General features: G+C 39.4%; 1 protein-coding gene and 1 long non-coding RNA gene across 11 annotated transcripts in view; one reads left to right on the forward strand and one right to left on the reverse strand.

Annotated features, from left to right (window-relative positions):
• Zfhx4 (zinc finger homeobox 4) overlaps positions 1-22,941 on the reverse strand; it is a 193,874-nt gene that overhangs the window by 167,232 nt on the left and 3,701 nt on the right. For 2 of the 8 annotated variants that reach the window (XM_005361856.3, XM_005361855.2), the window contains exon 1: positions 20,693-21,131. The exons of 1 other annotated variant lie outside the window; for it this stretch is intronic. The gene's annotated coding sequence lies outside the window, so the exon portion shown is untranslated. Of the gene's footprint in view, positions 1-18,390; positions 18,548-19,308; positions 19,901-19,922; positions 20,094-20,127; positions 20,650-20,692; positions 21,132-22,941 lie in introns of those variants that run through there. 5 more of the 8 variants (XM_026786719.1, XM_026786718.1, XM_026786721.1 and 2 more) reach the window with 5 other exon arrangements.
• Positions 19,073-22,941, forward strand: part of LOC113457744 — a 69,479-nt gene continuing 65,610 nt past the window's right edge. For all 3 annotated transcript variants that reach the window (XR_003378246.1, XR_003378245.1, XR_003378247.1), the window contains exon 1: positions 19,073-19,288. This is a non-coding gene — a long non-coding RNA (uncharacterized LOC113457744). The remainder of the gene's footprint in view (positions 19,289-22,941) is intronic.

Here is a 22,941-nt window from a genome sequence, read left to right on the forward strand (position 1 = left end):
TGCACATATGAGTGTGAATGTCTTCACGTGCAAACTTCAGCCTCTGTAAGTGCAGCATGATTACAGCTAAGCTGCTCTGAGTCCGGCAGATCACTTCGTTTGCAGAATGATGGCACTGTACACAACAGCTGAAACTTGGGTGTTTATTTTTGGCCTATGACATAGATAGTGTCTTGATTTTTTGAAGCAGGTAAGCAAACCTTTCAAATCTAAAAATCGAAGGGACCCATAACTTCTAGGTGAACAGTCCCTTACTTTAAAAGAATCAAAGCGCTCACACATCATGACAGATTTCCGAAACAAGAAAACTGGGTGCTCCATATTACACTGCAAATTACATCTGTTCTTGCAGATAGTCTGAATCTCTGTCCTGATACCTCTTCCACCCCTGCATGCTGATGCAGCCTACACAGTGGCCAAGAGCTATGACAAAAAGGAAAGAGAAAATTGGGCTCACCTATTCTATGGAGCATTTTAGAAATTCCTTTCAAAAAGTTCTTTTAGAAGGTAGATGTCATTGAAGGTCACAGGCATACTAAACATTAAGGCTGTCTCAGTAATGCCCTTACTGTAATCAAATCTAATCTTGTCAGCCAAGTCAAGAAGGAAGTGATAAGCTTATAATAGATAAAATGATCATCACAGATTGATGACAAAATCAAGATTCGTTTTGGTATCTGAGATGGTTAAAATGACACTCTAATTGCTTATGGGGCAAACATCACCAAGCTTAGTGTGTAATTTTAATCATGGATGAGATGCAGGTTAATTATCTTCATGGCATGCATGTGCCTTTTAAAAAAAATCTCTGAAATGATTTGATCATAATAAGCATAAAAGCCTAATAGTTTTCTAATTATTCCACAAACATTAATGTTTACCTTCCCATGTACTGATTCTGCATAATGTATACAGACTGAAGGCAACCAAAATGCCTAAAATACAATACACTGATGAACTGATCTGAAAAACATGAGGAGGGCAAGCAGAGGCTAAATATTTGGAATGAAAGCAATGATGCTATTAGATTAGTAGATTAAACAGGAAGTTCCAGGAACCCAGATGATCTTTGCCTCAATGATCAGACTCGGTTTATACATAGATCTATCTGGAACTGGTTTTCTGTACTCCAAAGAGTAAGAAAGGTACTAAACATTGGAGAGATTTATGAGTTTCTGAACTACAATAATTATTATGTTAATTATTATAATGATAATAAAATTATTGTCATTTTATTTTCATCCTTACCACAGTTCTTAACTCACAAGGAGGACACATGCTAGGATTATTACATATGTTCTGAATACACCTCAAATGCCACATGGGCTCTAAAACGGATCATCTCAGTCTTTCTCTACATAAAACAGATCCCATTCTCTCACTTTATATGAAAAGAGGCAGAAGGAAAAGGTACAGAAACTATGTTAGAGGAATTCATATCAGAAATTTACTATGATGTATTTTCTTGTAGTACTACACAATTTTGTATCAAAGTACCTATCAATTCCATCTCAGTAAGAGGCATACTCATTCATCAGAAACCAGTTCACACATGTAAGTCTTCTATACAGTCAAATTTACATTTCTAAAATCAACAACAACAAAGCTATCTACATTGACATAGAGAGCAACATATTACCAGATTTTAATATTTTTATGTAGCTATTGACTTTCACCGCAGCAAGGTTTGTTAGTGTATTCTGATAGGTCCCTTTCTTCTGTTTTGGTTAAAAGGTTACTTAGATTAGTATGTTGCATGGCACTAAATATGATGACGAGTTATTCATTCTCATCAATGCCAAATGAAGCTTTTCTTTTACCAACAGGACTCATATAACTTGTGCTAGCTTTATAAAAACCCCAGTATGAAGACCACAAAGGCAACCATTTAACTTAAACCATTGAACCATTCCCAAATGACTGCGCAACAGATTATTCATTATATAAGTTTCTTCACCATCAAAGCTACTTTCTATTTAATCATCACCAATTTCTAGTCTCTACTACCAAATAGCCTGTTTAAAAAATCACACAAGTCCTCAGAAAATTCCTCAGAGAAACCTGCTCTAACTTTTATGCTAAATTCAGAATACATACCTGCTGGTCTGCTTAGAATGTACACGGATTTTGGTACTCTCGGGAATTCACAAGATCATTGACTTTGATCATGTCAAATACTGTTTTCAGGAGCAGGAGACAATATGCAGAAAATAACTTTTTTTCCCTCTCTCCTTCTGCTTTGCTGTCATCTGCAGTCACTGCTTCCTAAACTCTGCTCTGCTAAATGCCCAAATCCACCTAAGAGGAGTCCCTCTCATGAAAGGGGGTGCTTCCTGCACAATAGGAGAATGCCTGTGCCTTCACCACTCCGAGTTCCCCTTAGAACCCAAAATCAGAGGCCAGTTTTACCTCTGCTTTTTAACTGAGGCTGCCCCAGCCCTCTTCTACGGTCCAGTGAGACAGTGTTTGTGAAATGATTAAAAAGACCGTGATCTGATCAAGCGGCCAGAATAATGGGGAAAGAATGCTAGGTTAGCCACTCTGCTAAGAGCTGGGAAAGGAGGGCAGGGCACTCCTTCGCTATTGTTTTTATTTCCCTCTGCTCTCTGGCTGCCTCCTGACACTCTGGGTCTTTATTTACTCCAACTGAAATGGGTTAAAAGTTGTCTGCTTACAAGAGAATTTGGTAACAAGTTACAAATTTGGAGACAAAAAAAAAAAAGAAGAGGAAAATAAATAAAAATGCTTGAATTATATCAAGTTTCCAAAAGGTCATCACTGTCTCTGCTGTGGCCTTTTCCCCATTCCAAATCCTCTATCAATATGTCATAGTGAGTTAGGCAAAGACAAAAGAGAGGCGCAGTGTGAAAACGGCACATATATCTAATCCTGACAAAGCAATGAATAGGCCTTCACAAGTATAATTATACTTGTTTATTTGTTGCCACGTACAGAGAACTGATGAAAAAAAAATCCATCAAAGTGGTATTATGCAGACACCAAGAGCTTCTTTTCTTTGCTTGCTAAAGCCACATTGAGGCTTAAATTCCTCATTGTTAAATTCAGAAGAAAGAAAAAAAAAGATTTTTGGCCGGCCCTTTTTTTTTTTTTTTTTTTTTTTTTGCATCAGTTGCTGACAGATCTTTTGTGTGCTGGGCCTTATTAGTTCACAGTGCTACTTCATTTTTATCCATACTAAAATCCATAATTACAAACCACTGGACTGGAGATGGAAAAGGGTGTGGCTCACTCACCACAGGAAGAAGGTAGTGACATGGTCTGTCTTTTCCTCATCGGCTCTTTTTCATAGATCAGAACACCAGTGACATACCCGGATGGAAGCTCTGATTACATCAGGGGACATATTTGATTCCCAGACTTGAAGATGCTGTTCTGTAAGGCAGCCTTCATTGCAATTTGCTTATTTTAGTTGGGTGTTTAGTATTTCAGAAAAAAGGAATGCCTAACTTCTTTCCCATTTCAATATTAAAAATATTAGCAAAAGGAGTGGCCAAAGATTGAAAACACTAAGTGAAACAGTTTCAAACCAACGATTAAAGGCCATTATGTTCCAACAGACACTAAATCAAGTAACTTCGCGAAAGCACATTTTTCGAGGTGGGATGGGGTAGTGAAGTAAGCTTTTTTTCTCTTGCAGGACAGAAATATATCAAAGTAAAAGCAATCTCCATAGTTAATGTTTGTGAGCTTTACAATTTAAAACAGAAAAGCTGTAATTTTTCTTTGCTGGCAATCTGGAAACACTCTGGAGTTAATTACAGCTGATTCGGAGTGAACCACAGAAACAAAGACCAGTCTATGTCCAGACAATTATACTGCATTAACCAGCTTAGAGCTTCCTGCTGATGCTTCAGGGCTCTGCTGTTACACCCTTCTACCTTCCCAGCACGAGAGAGAATGCTTCTGCAAGAAGGAATTAATGAAGCGAACTGCAAAAGAATGTGTGACGACCTCTCCTGACACGGCAAAAACTTTCCACCCATGTCATGACAAAGGGGAGAAGGTAATTAAGTTTGAATAGAAGGATGTAACCAAATATATTCAGCGCTTAGAACAAGCACATTTTTAAGAAGGGGAAGTTTACAAAGACAAGTGTGCGTGTGTGACTCAACTAAGTCATTTTTCCTTGTTTCCCTCTCATTTTTCTCATTAAAATCTAAGTGAGCAATTCAGGGCAGATTGGTTCCCCTCTCCATAAATAGGACCCTTGTGGCTGAAGCATCGTTTTCTCCCTCTTTGATTCTTTCTTTCTTTCCCTTCTTCTTTCCGAGTCTCCTTCCCCTCCTTCCCTCTCAGATCACTAAATCTACATGGAAGTTATGCGACAATTACATAGCATCAAACATGTGTGCCGTGGAGCAAATGAGGAGAGGCATACTTTTCCACTAAGTCCAATAGTTCTTAATTAGATTAGTTGTGGGAAACAGGAATTTTACTCAGTTTTCTTTACAACTTTAATCAAACTCCAGCTACTTTGCTTACAGAGGAATCAATAGTCCCTCTTTAAACCAAATTATGCTATTATATGACTCATTTTATTTGTTTGCTTCAGGAAAATTTCATAATCAGTGGGCAAGATGGATTCAACACTTTAGCTACTCCTGGAAACAAACTTGGGTAATTTCAACCAATAGAGTTGATTTCTAATTTTCTTATTCATTTTAATTGAAAATGAATAGTTTGCATTGGTGTGAGGTAAGGACACGAACTGCAATTATGTCCTGTGCCTTTTTCTGTTTTTTTAAAATATATATATACTGTTTTGCTAGTATTCCAGCTGACACTCAGCCTATTTGGTGATTGCTTCATTAAAGAGTAAAAGGGTTTAATCAGCTACAGTATTACTGGAAAGGTGATATTTGCCAATACTTAGAGACTAAACTTTTGAATAACTCTTCCCTAATAATACATAAATTTAAAACTCAGTGAGGGACTGTGTTAAAATACACTGAAACGTAGAGCCCGGAAGCAGGACAACATTGTGACAGTCCCTCTCAACTTCAAAGCATCATAATAGGGAATTAATTAGTCTTCCTTCTCAAGTCCCTCCCTGATGTCCTATCCTACTGGAAAGTTCAAGTGCATAACACATAAAAATGAAGCTATAACATGGAATCATTCCAGTTTCCTTAGAGGAAAACATTGACTCTTCAATAATGTCTTGGAAAAGTATAAAGCACAGCTACCATGTCTCTCCTGCACCTGTGTTGTCCATTTAAAAAATTAATTGGCTAACTTCCCTCACTCAAAACAACCTGATTATCTAGATCGTAGCAGTGCTAATAATTAGGAGAATATTTAAAAATTGATCCTAATTGACATAAGTAATACAACTTTAACTGTAGAATGTCTGATGACGAAAGGTTGACTAGCATTATCGCATACATTTTCACACACACAGTATAATGACAATATTCTCTAATGCATATCTGTGTTTTTCCTTCTATATCTAGTCACATAAAAATATTTAAAGGGAAAGATAATTTTATGATTATTTGTGTTTCACTATTCCTATCAATATAACAATAATGCACTAGTGTTAAGCATACTAGAAAGGCATTCCTTGCAGGCGAAACCAACCATAATTACCTTCATAAAACTAATCACAGTTTAGGTATTCCAGCAAACATTCCTATTTCCTGAGCAATGACTTTAATGTTTTTACATGATTTCACATAGTTTTAACAAAGAAAGTTATATGAATAATTTTTTAAATCACTACCAAGTGGCTTTTGCTCTATAGTATTCTGAGAGTCTCACAAATGCAACTGTTTTTATATTCCATGTAAATATTTTAAATTACTTTATATTAAAAAACCACATTAGGACTAACATAATTGGGAACATAAGCAAAATGCCAAGTGTTCTTCTAGATGAAATCTTGGCAAATTTATGCTTGATCACTAAGATTAGCCTGTTATTTTATTTCTATGTTGCAGAGCCTTTTGTCTGTGAGCTCTCTTCCCTCCCTCCTTTCCAGACTTTCTCCTTCTCTCCCTCTGTCTTTCCCCTAAAAGTTGATTTGACTGCTGCCCAGCAGTGGAGTGAGCAATTCGGTAATTAACTTTTGTGTTTTAAACCTATGAAGTTTAATTAGATTTCATTATAAACAAACAAATGTCAACCATAATTATAAGCTCCTTGGTTTACCCACATATTATCCCTTTTCAAACAAACTTGATGTCAAACAAATTAAAATCAAGCAACCAGCAATTTTGAGTTGAATTTTACATGATCTGCTGGTAACCTGATTGCTTTAACTTCAATATCATTACAGGAAAAGTATTTCAGGAAAAATAATTACAAGAATTCCAACAGGAGACAAGCTTAATGGTATTGATTCAAAAGATGCATGTTCCCGGGACCATGCTGAAGAAGTAATGTTAGCTCAAATCTACAGTTTCTATTAAAATGAAATTGTCCAGCATGAAGAAGAAATCTAAGATGAATGTCTGAAGTACTGGAGATACGAAGCCAACTAAAAAAATTATCTGGCCCCAATTAGCTTAATGGTTAAGTAGGAAAACATCAGAGTGGAACAACTAGGAGAAATGGGGTTTGCAGATTTGTTTACTGACTGGTTTATCTATTAGGACCAAGGGCAAGTGGAGCTGTCAGGACATAATGAAGGTAAATGATTAGTTAACACCAAGCCTGAACTCTTCTTCAACACAATAAGAGTTAATTAAAGTTTACCATCAAACATCAGCCAAAGCAGGATGTTGATCAGGTTTCAGCATTAAGTGCAAACAGACAATAGTTGGCAGCAATTAGTGCAGCTATCAAATGACGTGCAATGATAATTATACATTTAAAACAGCTAAAGAGCTAGGGGAGAATCTAATCAGTGTCTTTGATGACAGATATTCAGAGGGCAGGAAGCAGGTATCAGATTGTTTCACTTTAACGTTGTGAATCAGTAGAATTTAACAAGAAAAGGTTGTATGGGTACAGCAGCTGAAAGAGAACAGTTAGCTGGGCCCAAAGTGAAATAAGTCTGCTAGGATTGTGCTTTCAAAGATAAGAACTTGTGTAAAAAAAAAAAAAGAAAGAAAGAAAGAAAGAAAACCTGTTACTTTTCAATTAATGTTTCAGAATAAACTCTGTGTATATAAGATTTAGCTTCTTGAATTTGTCTAAGTGCAGTTATGTCACAAGTATTCCATTGTCAGAATTGTTATTGAAATTATTAACTTTTACTCTACTGTGAAAAGCATTTTATACTTAAGTGCTATCTCTGTATATGCAAATACTATTTCCCTACATAGATTTTAGATAGAAGTTTGAAATTCTTTTAATGAGGCTAAATTTAAAGGCCAGGTATACATGTTGGGCATATTGTATGCATGTATAGCACATGAGAAATCAGTCTTTCAATTGATGCTATTTCAAACCTGTAGCTTCAGTGTGGCCTAAACTGATAACCCTATACACAATAAATGCCTTGGAAATTTCCTAGTTTCCCAGCTGATGTCTAAAGCACATGTTGAGAACTGTGTCAATCCTAGCTCAAATAGTCCACATTTCACCAACACATTGTGTTATGCTAAGGATTTGTATACACTGTTGTCTAATCCCAATCTTTCCCTGAAGCCAAATCTAAGCCATGGTTGCCTTACAGTACCAAAAAAAAAAATGTGTCCCTCCAAAAGCCCGTTGCCCCTCTGTGCTCATACACTCATTGGTCTTCACTCACGCCATGACAAGCGAGCTGATGGTTCTGATGTGATTGTCCACCTTTATCTAAAATATACCATGAACTCTCATCACCATCTCTACCGTAGTGAAATTTTGAGCGAAAAAATTGTGTGTGTGTTGTGTGTGTGTGTGTAGATATATGCTCCGTAGGTAATAAGAAACCAACTCCATCAAAGGAGAAAAGGGAGCTGAATGTGAACTGGATTTGTGGCAGGGAAACATTAGTGTGATCTACATGTTACTCTGGGGGGTGATTAAGTCACCACTAAACGTCTGGTCAGTACACACCAGACAGTCAAGCTGTCATTTCAATACCCTTTCTGTCCTCAACATGAGCAGCTGGAGTAGAGCATCATTTGTTAAGTAATATAATTGAACCTCCTCAGATAAACATGAATAATCTGTGGGTCGGACAGTCCTCTTCTCCGATTCTACTCCATGGTGCACCTAGTTTATTCGTACCCTCTTTATGGTATATTAAATATCTATTCATTTCAGTGGGATAAGGGACTGTCAAAACTAGGTTTGCAATGACATTGTCATATTTTTCAATTAGAAAGAGGCAACATTTTTCAGTTATTATTAAATGTGAAACTCTTCAGGATATTTGAAAGGCAAGTGTTTGCTTTACCAATAATACCTCTACCTACAGGCCTAGGAAAATGCCAGTTGAGGGGCAAGATTTTGGTACATATACTGTAAAATTTATACACTGGATTCTTGTCATAACCTCTTTTCTCCTATCCTCTGAAGATACACAGCCAATCATTGGCCATTCTCCCATAACAGACCATAAGAAAGGAGGTCAGTCTTTGAGGTAAAATGCTGTTCGCTCTTGGACCATGCAAGGAGCTCTTATTGGCATCGGTCCCCTTCTTAGAGCAAGAACAAAGCCAAGTGCTTGTATGAGCTTTCTAAGTAAATCAGAGGTGAGCCACATTAAGTGTTGTCCATGACTTCCTTGTTGACAATGAATAATTAACCAGTGCTCTAAGACCAGGGACTTCTGGCACACCAGAATGATTCTTAACCAATTGGCAGCCTGCTTCTTTCAGAGAAGGAAACATCCCTGTCCACTTTTCTTACAACTTTCCACCTTTTAGACTATTGTGACCCTATCTCTACTCTCTCAGCTATAAACTCAGCCTAGACAGTTATGAGTTAGCACAGGACTCAGACACCTGCAAACCAATGATTTTGGCTTACAGATCAAACCATTCAAACACCAAACCAACTAACAAGCAGACCAACCAAACAAACAACTCTTTTAAAACTAAGAAACACACACACATGAGAGGGGACAGAAATGTAAATGATTCTCATATGCAGAACACAGAAATTAACGAAAAGAAAAAGCTAAACCACTTAGAATGAAAAATGCATTGCAGGGGTCACATTCTTCACACACACACACACACACACACACACACACACACACGATCTCCTCATCTACTCTGAATTATGTGATTTTTCCAAGAAATTTCTATGAGCTTCCGTTTCCTTATCAGCTGAAAAGGGAATTCCGCCCTTTCCCTTCTGACTACAACAATCTAGATCTCTAATATAAATACTTATGTACATTGCCCTAAACATTTTCCCTGAGGAAATTTTTCAGAAAAGGAACAACCAATTTAATTTTTTTCCATTTCTTTACGGTACCTAGTGGAGAGGGGGAGCAAAGTCTGCTAGCATAATAAACTGAAATTGTCAGTGTGGGCTTTTGATAATCAGTAAGTCACTCAGCAGCATGAGCTCCAAGAAGTTGCCAATAATAAGTCCACCACTGTAGATGCAGCAGCTAAACGAGTGTGAGCACTGCCCCATAGAGGCTGCAATTTATCTGAAGAACTCTTCAGCACATACAATCCCTGGCCTCTTTTATTTTCATAAAAAATATAAACAATAGTTGCATGTATAGACATGTATCACAGTGGAAGATTATTAGGAATTAAATTATTTTGAAAGCTGTAACGAAAATATGTTTCAGTTTATAGATGGTCCCAAATGTTACATTTATATATTTATTAACTTTTAGACAATCTATCATCTTTGAAACTGGACAATCCTTCATCAAATAATGCATTATTTTTAAAAAGACAAAGCTCTTTTATTAACCCTAAGAATTAAGCCAAGTGGATGCTAATAACTTGACTAAAAAAATTCCTCAAAATGATTTAATGATTCTGTAGACATTTACATATATGTATACATGAAACTAATTTTTTTTCCTCCAGGATGATAGAAATTTTGGTTAATAGGTCACCCTGGAACAGAATGACTGATATTCATTTCATGAAATATCAAAATCTCTTACTAACAAATACATAGAAAAGTGTTTCAATGGCTTGTAAGCCAGTTTTGGAAAGCCCCTCTCTAATTCACAGGCTCTCAATAGATTGAGTTCACTGCAACACTGAAGTGAGCTTTGTGGTCTTTTCTATTATTGTATTTAATGGACAGCCAGGACTCTTGAGTTCATGTAGATTGACCAAGATTTGAATTATTTAAAAACTGTTTCTGTCCTAATTTGCTTTGCAGAAAAATGACGAACCAAAAATGCATTAAATATCTAGAAGTCCTCATAACTAAATCAAGTTGTGATGATGGAGTGGGAGATAATGGTGTGGAGAAAGAGCCACCTGCCAAGCTAGATGTCATCCAGAGAGCTGCCACGGAGAAAAGGGTGTGAGAAGGCTCTTATATCCTTCCCTACTTCTTAGACGTACTCATTGCCTAATTCTTATCTCTTCTTATCAGGGAGAGGAACCACTCTACTCAGATCCTTGTAGATTTACATTATCAAACACTCACCATCCAAATATTACATTAATATCAGCTAATAAAGAAGAACCAGGCATGGCCATAGTGACCACAGATCATGTCACCTCACGCTAACTTACTTTGCAGTTCATGACACTTACGTCCGGCAAACCTGGAGACACAAAGTAGGACACTGAGGCTTACAAAGATTAAACACTTGGACAAGGTCAATTATTCATCTAAATTCATCATGACAGCTTTTAACAGACACGATGTCCATGGGTCATTAGGTTGCTAAAAACTTAAGTAGACTCTCCTCTAAAACTGAAGTGAGAATAAAACAAACTTACTGAAAAAGAAAGTGAGTGAATCCAAAGCAAACAGAATGAAAGGGTGGGCTGGCTTGAATTATGTGCATTCTTTCTGTACATTCTGCTGCCCCCAAAACTTCACAACCTTGTCCTCATTTGCTTTCCACACAGTGAATGGAAAGTTTCTCCTTGTTCACACCATGTCCATGATTATTAAAAATGCATTTTAAGTCACTGAGGTCATCTGTATTTTTATGAAACATAGACTCTTCTTGGCCATTCAGAGCACCTAGACTAACCTGTTACATAACACAAAAGCATGTCACAGTGCTGGGAGGCTGCCCGGCTGCTGCTGAGCCCCCTTCAGAAGCAGAAAGCAGACTCAAGAAGAGAAAACAATGTCCTGCTAGACTGCCTTCACACGTTTTTCTTTGCTTCTCCTCACCATCTTCACAACCTTCACTTTCAATCATGGAACAATCCCTTTCCCAAACATACAAGACACTGGGGCAAGCACCAATCCTTGAATGGTGGAATTGAGTTCTTGTCTTCCCACTCTCCTGGCATGCTGGCTAAGTTAATAACTTCTCACGAACTCACTTCCAATTCTTCAAAGGAGCCAACTGAACTGAACTGAATGGATAAAAGGCTGTTCTCTGAGTATTGAGTCTGTAGAGTTTTTGGTGGTCTCAACAACTTCCTTGCTTTTCTTTCTACAGAGCTTATTTTGACCACTTCTTAGAAAAGAAGGACATTTAGCTTTTGGGAGAAAAATTTCAGTTTGTTATTGAGCATATCTACGAAGCAAAGAGAAGCATTCAATTAGAAAAAGAACAGGTGTGTGTGTGTGTGTGTGTGTGTGTGTGTGTGTGTGTTTGCATGTTAATGGAATAGAAATGTTATCAATAATGAAACACAATTTTATCTGCTAAAACAAAACAACTTATTTAATAGGTTCAGGAAGTCATAAGTAAGTACAAATTACATCATTCCTAAGTTTATCGCTTTTTTTTAAGTTCTACAAACTGAAATTCAGAGAAGACAGGTTTCGTGAAAATATCCTGGGAGGAAAGATTAACCTATCACTATTAGGATTTTCTCAGGTCATTTTTCTAGATAAGCAAATGTTATGATTCTCCAAAATCTTCTTCAAATTTTTATTTTGTTTTCTTTTTAAGAATACAGCAAGTTACAAACAATAGAGTGCAAATTTCTGGGTTTTTTTTTTAATGTTGTTACGGCAATGAGTGTCCTTTCTCTTTAGAGTGAAGAAAAAGGGTTTTATGGACAGTTATAAAATGCATATTTTAACACAAAAGTCAATTTTTGTTAAAATTATTTAGATCTAAGTAAATATTCATAAATGTTCTCTGGTTTAATAACAAGGACAGAACGCAATCAATAAAGCTTGTTTTTAGTGACATGTGCTAGACTATGTGTTACACAGTTACCGCTGAGCAGTCCTGTGTCCCCAGGACAGAGGGGCATCAGACAGGAGCATTAGATACGTCTATGCCAGCCTCCTTGTAGACCAAAACACCTAACGAAGTTTGCTTGGAGCATTAAGGCACTCTGACATAAGCACCAAGTCAATTTGTTCCATTTGTTACTATTTGTTTATTTATTGTTTTTAAATCTAGAATGCTAAAGTGGACAATTATATTAGGGATGTCTCTTGCCAAACATGACTTTAGTGCCAAAGCTATTTTTACATGCCATGCATACATTCAAAAATTCCTCTGTGGCAAGTATCCCATTTCACTCACAGCCCTTTGAGTAGGGAAGTGGAGAATAGCCATTTCTGACCTGAGGGTTGTATGTCAATTGTGAAACCATATCAAACTTCCAAGGCAACTTGTGAACCTCTGAAAATGAGGGAATTAACACAATATCAACTCCAGCAGATCGCAAGGAGCCCAATCCTCATGCAAGGAAATAATGCCACCGAGCTCTCCTTAAAAGCCCATTTTTTCCTAAGCCATCAAAGACCAGGAGTAGACTCAGATTTTGGTTATGTTGTCAGGGATAAGGAAAACAAGTGCCTGTGCACTTTCAGTTCTCAACGTGTGTCCATCTGTTCACATATAAACATATTCTGCTCTGTCTGATTCTTGCAATCCTGATATCAGAATAGCCAGGGCTTTTGCCCCGTTCCTAAGAATGCAGACATCACATAAGCTACTATTAACCCACGTGTGATCCGCATCCATGGTGGCTGGAACGCTGCCAGTTACAACACATGGTGCCTGCTTAACAATGTCTTAAAATATAAATGAATTTATTTTTTAAATTAACACATTTTTCTTATGGAAATACCTTAATAAACCCTTATTCATGTAAAAAATAGCCTCCATGTGGATTTTTTTGTTCTTTTAAGACCTTTTTTCAAGCATACCATAAAGTTAACCATAAAAGTTTCTGAAACAATCCAGAATTTCTTGACAAATTTTAAAAAGGACTCTAGTAAAGAAGTTGGGTGACTTTATAACAAAGATCAAACACTTTCCACTTACAATATGCTGTACTCAAGAGGCAACCTGGATACTTTCATTTACAAGAAAACACTTTTGATTTCTCAAGTTTCCACATAACCTTCATAACAAAACCCAAGCAACTGAACCCCTAAAGTGATGACACAAATGGAAGTTCTGCTGCCTGGCCACAGACTAGCTAAGAGAATATCTGGTGGAGTCTTCCAGCTCTGCTCTGGGGCACCCTTCCCAAAAACCCCATGGATCATTTGGGGTGACTCCAAATTGGAAAGAGCTTTCATAAAATGTATACATTTTATACAAAATATATGCAAATAATGATCTATTCTGCTCTTGTTTTACATGCATGTAAAAGAACCCATTCTAACCTTTGAAGGTGTCTCAACTCGTGGTATTCTCATTACCCTCATTATGAAGAAACTTCATCAAGAAACCTGTTTATATTGTCAACTCTAAGCAATTATACCTCTAACTAGTACAAGAAAAAACCCAACTACAAATGTCTCCAAGTGAGCGTACAGATCCTAGACATCTTTCAAAACACCAATTTAAAATAAACACAGAGTACACCTATGCACTAACCAAAAGATTGCATTCAGAACTTTATGAATTAAAGCCTAAGAAGACAACTTTGCAGCCTCATTTGCTATTCCTTCTTAATTTACAAAAGCTGAATAGGCCACTTAACACTTAACATTACCAAAAGGTAGAATATACCACTCTGCCCCCAATGAAGTGTTCTGTTAACTGAGGTGGTTATTCCTTAACAACAGGAGCTAGTACACTATAAGGTCAGTAATTAGATGACCTTAACACTCATGCCATACCACTGGCTTCTCATAAAATCACTATTCTTGCTAGCAAAGTGCTGCGAATTCTTGATACTCACTAGTCAATATTTCGCTACGCCGCTTTGTTTCTTAAAGCCATCTACATACAGACCTCTGTTGATATACTAGCTCGAACTCTCTTCATCCATATCTTCTCAATCATGATGAAAACTCAAGAATCTAAGACAGTTGCTGAAATCTGAGGCACTGCGTGTTTGCCCGTGTCTTGGACAAACATAACTCTGGAGAGAGCACAACATAGACATAAAGAGGAGCCTGCATTTTCATCTTCCTTTCATCTTAGTCATTCAGTCCACCATTTGGATCCCTATTCAACAGAGCTTTTCATTATGCAAAAAAATGCTAATCCTTTTCCGATGCTTTCACACTTGTATAAACCCCCATGCCTTCAACTGAAAAGCAATTATATCAGTTTACCTTTCTGTCAAAAACAGGATTAATATTCTAATAACAGAATCTCCTTTCTTTCCTCATCTTTTTGCTTTAGGAAACTAGTGGTTATTAGTAGAGACATTCTTTGAACAAGAACACATTATTTTAAATATCATTCTGCCAACCAATGGGTGAAAAAGGCAGAAGGCAGAGGCAAAAGACAAAGTCCTTCAGTTATTGCAGAAACTCTGTTTTGTTAGAGACTGACCTTGCCTTGCAGATGCCCAAAGAGAATGAGACTCACTCTGGCCTATTAATCAGAAACAAATTATGAAAGAATGTAGCTGGACTGGTTGACACTATCCAGTCTTGGGAGACTCAGTAACAGCCAAGTAACAATGTCCTCTTCATGGGTAATGAACAGCCATGACAAATGGGGCAGAGAAACTATTTATTTGCATATGCAAATTCCCACACAAGGGAAACATGTACAAACAAGTGTCATTGTAAGGTGGATTAGGCAAACAACGATTTCTTTTTAGGACATTCTGCAGCCCAGAACATTAGTCAGCACAATTAAACCAGTCTCCATGGAGACTAATGAAATTTCACCATGGTATGAGTTAAATTAGATAGCTAGTTATGTGTTTCCACAATCCAACTTGAAATCCATTATTGTTTCAGAACAATATAGCAATTGTGCCTAGCTGATCTTTGCCAGCTCAACAAGCTTCTAAGTTGACAATTTGCATATGTTAATATAATTAAGCACTAATTACATGAAACTTGTACATATTCACATGCACTTTCCCTGGGCGCTTCTCAGTTTGAACCTTGGCCAAGTCTTTAACCCTTAGAATGATTTTGTTGGGGAGGGGGTGGATGAGAGCCCCAAAAGACAAAAACAGATAAACCACACTGCCTATGGGGACAGCCCCTAGGCAGACACATTCATTTATAAATACAAAGCCTGACCCGGCTTCTCAGATTTCTAGCCACAGTGACAGAAAACATTCTGTGAGTGTACTAGAAATCCAGGCTAAGAAAATGAAGACAGAAGTAGCAGTTAGAGTAGTAGTAAAAAGCTCCTAACAAGTGTCTGAGATAGGAGAGCAATCACACTCATTTCCAGAAAGTGTTTTGGAAGATTCTGTTCTACTGCCACTGTCAAACCTTGGGAGATAAAAAAAAAAAAATGGTTTGACAACAGCAAAAATAGCAAGTAGAAAAGGGAAGAGGAGACAGCAGCAACTAATGAGCTTCACATAAACATATGCAGAGGCAATTAAGCAATGTTAATTACTATAACGGCAGTTAATTGAATATAATTAGATATTTTAAGCCACTGAATAAAACATAGTTAAGATTAATTTTATTGAGATTAATTGTAAATAAGGATAGATTAACTCTGTGTTTTGACAGGCATAAGAAGTAGTTCTGCAAATTGGGTGAGAGCATGGCCATCAGTCCAAAAACCATAGATTATCCTAGTGTCGTACCTCAGCATCATCTCCTCAATAAACATGACTTTTCAAACCCAAACACACAGGAATCTTTAAGAAAAACAAACAGCTTGCAGAGATTAAAGAGCCTTTTGTCCTTTTTCATGTGCATTCCTTTTAACAGACTAAATTAAGCGAGTCTGGTGTACGTTTTTAGGAAGGAACATTTCACACTGAATGGAAAAAATGTTCTATCACATATGAAATTCTTGCAGCTGTGCGGAACTTGGTCCAGATGGTTTAAGACTATAAAACAAGACCAAATGATAGGCAGTAGGCCTTCCGAAGATTGTGATAAAGTCACAGTCTTTTATTTCCATCCTTCCCCCATTTCTACTTTGTGTTTTCCAACCAATTCATTTATTTTCTGACATAATTGTGTTTCTCCAAGAAAGTCTCAAGAAGTATTGTTCCTACTAAGTGCTAGGAACTAAACATACAGAAGGATGGAAGGAGGCCTCATCTAACAGACACCAGCTAAGTCAGTCAGCTAGAAAACTCAATGATAGCCATGACAACAATATATGTAAATGGCAGCACTTGATTATCACTGTCAAAAACGATGATTTCTAGAAGTACTTCTTAGGAAAACGTTGCTACATGAAAAATCTCTTCCTTCCCATACTTTCACACCAACCTAATCCATGCATAGTGTTTTAGAAAATTAACACAGTCCTCAAGAATGCTGAACAAATCACTACTAAGAAAGGGACATCAATTGATTTTGAAATAAATCAATAGGTGATTAACATAATATTTTTAAAGCAGCAGAATGTATATACCAAGCACAAACACATATATTATATCCCCAATGCATCACAGCTCTAATCGAAGGAGAGCTTTACACTACTGACCCTGGCTCTACACTGCCTCACAACTTCTGTAGGGCACCTTTAGTCTTTATAACGAAAAACCTAGAATGGCCTGGAAACAAGACTACGACAAGCCATTCTGCAGTGAAAGATTTTAAATCATCCAGCCTCTTCTAATAGACTTGAGACTTATTGAGGTAGAAACCATAAAAAATGAAGAAGGGAAATTTAATCCCTGAAATATTGATTTGCACATTAATATCATATAGGCAGAGGGCAATTTGGCTTCGTGGAAATGACACATTGTCGACCCTTGGTGAAGTCAGAGCCAATCTAACTGCTGAACATGTCTGAACCTCAAGAGTTATTAAGGGCTTCCCTTCTTGCCTTTATGACTTTTCTTCAGCCTACCAATGCAATCTTAAATGTATTATCTTTAAGAAATAATTGTAAAACCTCAGGGGTTTTCCAGTTAATGGAAGGGAGGCCAAACCACATCAGATTCTGAAATGCAACATTAAACCCTTGCAATCAACAAAACCACCTCAATTCTCATCCATCCAGTGCAGGATCTAATATTGTTATTAGAGATAATCAGATTTCATTGTGTAAATTTAGGCTCATGGTCAGAATGGAAGCAGTAAATTCTGCAATATTAAACAGCAATTTTCTTAGCCTCCTTTCTGTTTTCACTTGCTGTTGCAGCACCTTTAAAATAATCCAACTAGCTCACAATTAATGAACAGAGTTGGGCTACTCTGCCAAAAACTGCCAAAGATTACAATAGAACCCAACAAGGTTGCCTGTTTTTAACTTTAAGGGGCAACTTTCACTTCCCAGAGCCAGAGCCTCTGTTTCTGCCTCACCCCACAGTGGGTGCTGTGGCTGTGACTTACACAGCTGGTTCACCTGACCTTTCTTTGTTCCTTGGGTACATTTCACTTTTCAGATTTATGGTACTACCCTCATATTTCATTGACCCTATCTCCATCACTATAAAAAAAGGAAAACAGACGAATAAGAGTTTACTTTTTAAATACAGGAGCAGCCAGCTATTGAATAAACACACAGCGATGCTCTCCGCAGTTTACGCCATAAATATTAAAACCATTAAAAACACAACTGTATGGACCTTATGATCCCTGCACTGAAGCCAGGTGCCAGAGGTTAAAACAGCTGGCGAGCTGTCTTTTATTTGTGTGTGTCTTCCTGCTGCTTGGAACTCCAGCCCTTGAATAATATCAAACATTCCCTTAAGGATTTACTTTTTATTTTCTTTAAGACGAGGAAAGAAAATCTTCAATTTCTTTAATATGCTTCTCAGTGGAGAAGAAAAACCTCTAAAAGCACAGTCACAGAAAAAGTGAAATAATTCTAAAGATTCCCTTTCTGCTCTATTTAAACCCATCCTTTCCAACAAATACTGTACACACCATTCTTCTTATTCTTCAGTTAGAAAAGAGAAAAGAGCAAAAAAGAGAGAAAGAAAGAAAGTCGGAGCTTGCTCTGTCAGTTTTGTCAGTAAATATGAAGTAAAGCAAGTGTGGATGGCAGCGGAGAGTGCTACATACCCGGGCTGTGTTTTTGCATTGCTCTCAATGGAAGCGATCGATGCCCGTGTCACTGTCGCGTCCCAATCGCAGCCAAGTCTCAGCTTTAATCTAAGCACCAACCGAAAAGGCAGCGGCAGCCGCAGCCTCTCCCTGATTCTTCCATCCATCCACCCAACTAAAAATATAATACTACATATGAGCTTTAACCACTCCACGTTTATAGGGATCAAGCCACTGAAAATCCAGGAGAACACAATAAAAAAAAAAAAAAAAAAAAGAAAGAAAGAAAGGGAAAAAAAAAACACTCCTGTCTCTTGTCTCTCCTCTCCCTCTCTCTCTCTCTTCCTCTCTCCTCTCTCTCCCCCCGTGTCTCTCTGTCTCTCCCTTTGCCATCTACATGATCCTTGATTAAACATGGAACAGAGTTAATAAAAGGGGGGGGGGTCAAGGGGAGGAAATGCGACTGTCAGAAATCGGGATCGCCAGATTTCCTGGTGAACCTGCCTCTGTCTGAGTCAGTGTCAATCCACCATCTTCAGCCACTCAACTTGTCTTTGGGTTTTTGTTTGGTGGTGGGGGGTGTTGTTCTGTGTGTGCTTTTGGGGGAGGGGGAGAGTGAAGGCAAGGTGGGGGCTGGAGGTGGGGGGAGTGGAGCTAATGTGTGTCTGTGAGTGTTGACTCCGTGTGTGTGTGTGTGTGTGTGTGTGTGTGTGTGTGTGTGTGTGTTGGGGGGGGTGTCCGTGTTTGTGATCTGAACCTTTGGTACCTACAAGGAGGGTGTCTCACCGAACGGTAGCTAAAACCTCACCAGGACCACACGGAACTGTGGAGACACAGCCGAAGGCACCGCCGGAGCCTCATATCTGGGCCGGACCCCAGACCCAGCGTTGCAAGGAGCCCCCCGCCCGGATCACAGGTAACAAAAGAAATACAAACCAGTGCACCGTCTTCTGGGGAAGGGGACTGGATAGGGAACCTTCTGCAACTTGGCCATCGCTGAGGAACTTTTATACAATTCCATGAGAATTTTTATTATTTTCTTTTCTTATAGAAAAGGGTAGAAAGAATGGAAAGGGAGGGAGGAAGAAGTGGGGGAGAAAAAAAAAAAAGACAAGACCCGCCGAATTCCAGCCCCTGCTCGCTTGCCTAGCTGCTTTGGCCATAAGGCGCGCGTGTTGCCGGCTGAAGCTAGGGAGGTGAAGTTCATTTGCAGACATGGAACCCTGGAGTGGGGTGGGGGGTTGCGGGCAAAGAATGGATCAGTTCCCACAGTCGGCCACAGCCCCCTTACACTTACACACACAGGCACACACAACAAACACCCTTGCCCTTAACCAAAAAAAGAAAGCAAAGGCTCTTGATCCCCAGCCGCGGGTGTCCTCTTAGGGCGGCGATCAAGCCCCGGGCAAACTGCCTCCACCCCTAGGTCCACAGCCGGAGGCCTGGAGATCCCGCCTCCTAACGGACCTGCCAGGGTCCGCGGCGCTGGCACAGCCTAGAGCAGCCCCGGCCTGTCTCTGCCCGCCGTGGCCCGGCGGACCGGTGTCTACCTGCAGCCCAGCCCGGCGTTCGCCCATCCTCCTGAGCCCGCGCCCCGCGCGCACCGGCCCCGGCTTGCTGCTGCCCCGCGCAGTGAGCTCCCTTCGGGAACTTGCAAAGGGGTAGGGAAGGTAAAGGAAAAGAAAAGAAACCCGAAAAAGGTGCAGGGGAGGGTCGAGGGAGAGGAGAGGAGAGGGGGCTCCAAGCCCCACCGACCAACGTCCAAACTTTCGGAGGATCTGTGCCGAAGAAGCGTCATCTCAACGGGGTGCAGGGGCTAGAGGCGGGCCGGGACCCCAGGCAGTGTCCGTGCAGCTGCGGAGCTGACAGCTTCGCCGGGCCACCAGAGTGTCTCCGGCTCCCGGTGAAGGCAGAACCCGAAAAGACAGGGAAAAGGACAAAACTGCTGGCCGAAAGTGGATGATCTGCCACTTAATCCAAAAGTTAAATCCCGAAAAGCACGTCCTCCCCCAAGTAGAAAATCACCCCCCCCTTCCGTGCCTTCTCACTCCCTCAGCAAAGCAAACCTTTGAGCCAAAAAACGGGGGAAATAGATGGAAAAGGGGGGCAGAGCGGAAGAGATAGTCGGGATGAGGGAATGTGTGCTGGGGCGAGCGGGAGCAAGCCAGCTAGGAGCAGAGAGGGAGAGAGGCAGAGAGGGAGAGGGAGAGAGAGGGAGCGAAATATCAAAGATTGTGCAAGATCAGGCTGGAAAGATAATCGATACTCGACCTAAATTTAACACAAACTACTCAATAAAAGTTAAAGAAAAAAAACTTACTTTCCATTTCCCCTGCAGTTCCTACTCGATCTTCGCCTCTTTTTTGTTTTGCTTTTATTTTACGTACAGCTGATCACATCCAAGTAAAACGAGAGGGTTCATTAAAAAAAAATAAAAAAATAAAAAAAAATAATCCTCGAACTTTATTGGGTGAAAATAAAAACGCTGGAGCAGAAAGTGGGGGGCACGGAGCGGTCCTCGGGGGTCCGGGAGGAGTTAAAGCATGTGCCGACCGCGGTCTCGCTGTTTGGTTGTGAAGGGGTTGGGAAAAGGAGGAAAGGAAATGAAAATCCGATATGTCTTTATTCTGCTAATTATTATCGTTTTAGCCCTGTTTAAAAAAATGGCTGATTAAGTTGAGTGCGCATGTCTTTGTGTGTCTATTCCCGATATGCACTCTGGGAATGAGAGAGGAGAGCAAGGGAGAGGGAGAGGGAGGGGGGAGAGAGAGGTGTAATTAGTGAGGTGATCAACATTCCCCAGACTGCAAATGACGCGCAGCCGGGACTCAGAGCAGCCCGGGAGCCTCGCGACTTCCAAGGCTCCCAGCGCTGCGGCTGGAGCCCTGGACTAGGCGACCGCGGAGACAGCGGATGGGGACCTCCGGGGCTCGCACCCCATGCGCCCCCGCGCACAACTCTCAAACTTCATTAGACACACACGTTCACACACTCACACACAGAGAAAGCCGAGGAAAGAATATAAAGCACAAATAGTTTCTAAGAAATGCCTTTTAACCATTCGAGATTTTTTTTTTTAAATGAAGCAAAGTAATTACTATTGGACCAGAGATTTGTTTACTGGGGAGTTTTAAGGAGAAATATAAACTAGGGTAATTAAGAGCTTTTTTCTAACATAGTTTATTCTACTCTGCACTCGGACGCACTTTAATGGCGAAATGCTGGGGCCTGAGCAAATATGCAAATATATGTAAATGAAGAGTGCCTGTGTGCAAACACCAACCAGCCCTGCCTCTGTCAAAGGAGAATCCGCACTCGGATCCGAAGGCGTTCTGTTTAAACTGTATGCACTCGCATTCGCGATAGAGAAAACCCAGGGCAAGGGAGATGGAAGTGGTTAGTTTAGTTAAAGTAAACTTCCAAATGAGAGTAAGTCCGGGCTGTAAGACTGATACTGGGGTACAGTGCTAGCTTTTATGTAATATTCTTGAATATTTTATCAGATCGCATAAGTTCAATGTAATAGCTTTAAGAAGACTTAGGGAAGAAAACCTTTCATCTTTCTAGTCTGTTGAGTTATCTTTCTTGAAGCACATTATGATGAATTTTAAAACCCTGCTACAGATCTCATTAGAGTGAAATATACTTGGTATTTTCTTGTGCAAAATTTAAGGTGGCTGATTCTCATTTGAAAATCTAATTATCTCTTTCCAATATTACAGATGTGAATATGAGTGACACTTTCATTAAAAGATAATTAACTAACACTCGGAATAGACATACTTTTAAATACCCCCTACTGAATGTGGGGATATATACATATATATATTCATATATATATATTGCTACTCTGCATCTTGATACACTGCTACACCAGAGGTCACAAGTAGACACCATTTATGTAATGTTTTTAAACCAGGAACCACAGAGCAAAGGTAATAGTAACAAGTCAAATGAGTTACAAACAGGAAATGCCAGCAGTGTCCAGCTTCCTGGACAGGTGAGGCATCAACCTCCTCTGAGCTGACAGGCCTTTGAAGTTTTGAATTGCCAGGATCTGCTTCAAAACCTTGTTTTAGGCCTTAGAACCAAAGGCACCAAACACCAATAGAAAGGTTTCTTGCACAGCCTTGGGATTTCACAGAGAGGAAACATGGCTTTCTGGGCCTAAGCCATGGTACCTATCAGTGGATAGTCCTTACATCCTAGGATAGATGCAAATGGAATGAACACACCTGGGAGGATGAAATTATAGCTCCCCAAAGAGCAGACCTAGGCTCATCTCTGGAAAGCTGCTTGCCTTCAGCAACTGGCTAACATTGCAGTGAAAATGCTGAGGCTTGGGGCAGAGAATAAAACCTAGATACGGTCTTGAGGAAGAGAAAAACCCAAGGCCACTTTAGAAATTTGGAGTAGGTACCTGTAGTAGTGTTTTAGAAACCAAGGCGACTAAAGGTTAACACAAGGTAGGGGAATTCCCTGTCTTCAAAGACTCCCATTTTCGAACTTCTTTGGAAGGAAATCTATTTACAGTGAAAAGGTTTCTAAGATTTTAAAGTGATTTTGTTT

Source organism: Microtus ochrogaster, linkage group LG5 (genome assembly GCF_000317375.1).
Source record: "Microtus ochrogaster isolate Prairie Vole_2 linkage group LG5, MicOch1.0, whole genome shotgun sequence".
Lineage (NCBI taxonomy): Eukaryota > Metazoa > Chordata > Mammalia > Rodentia > Cricetidae > Microtus > Microtus ochrogaster.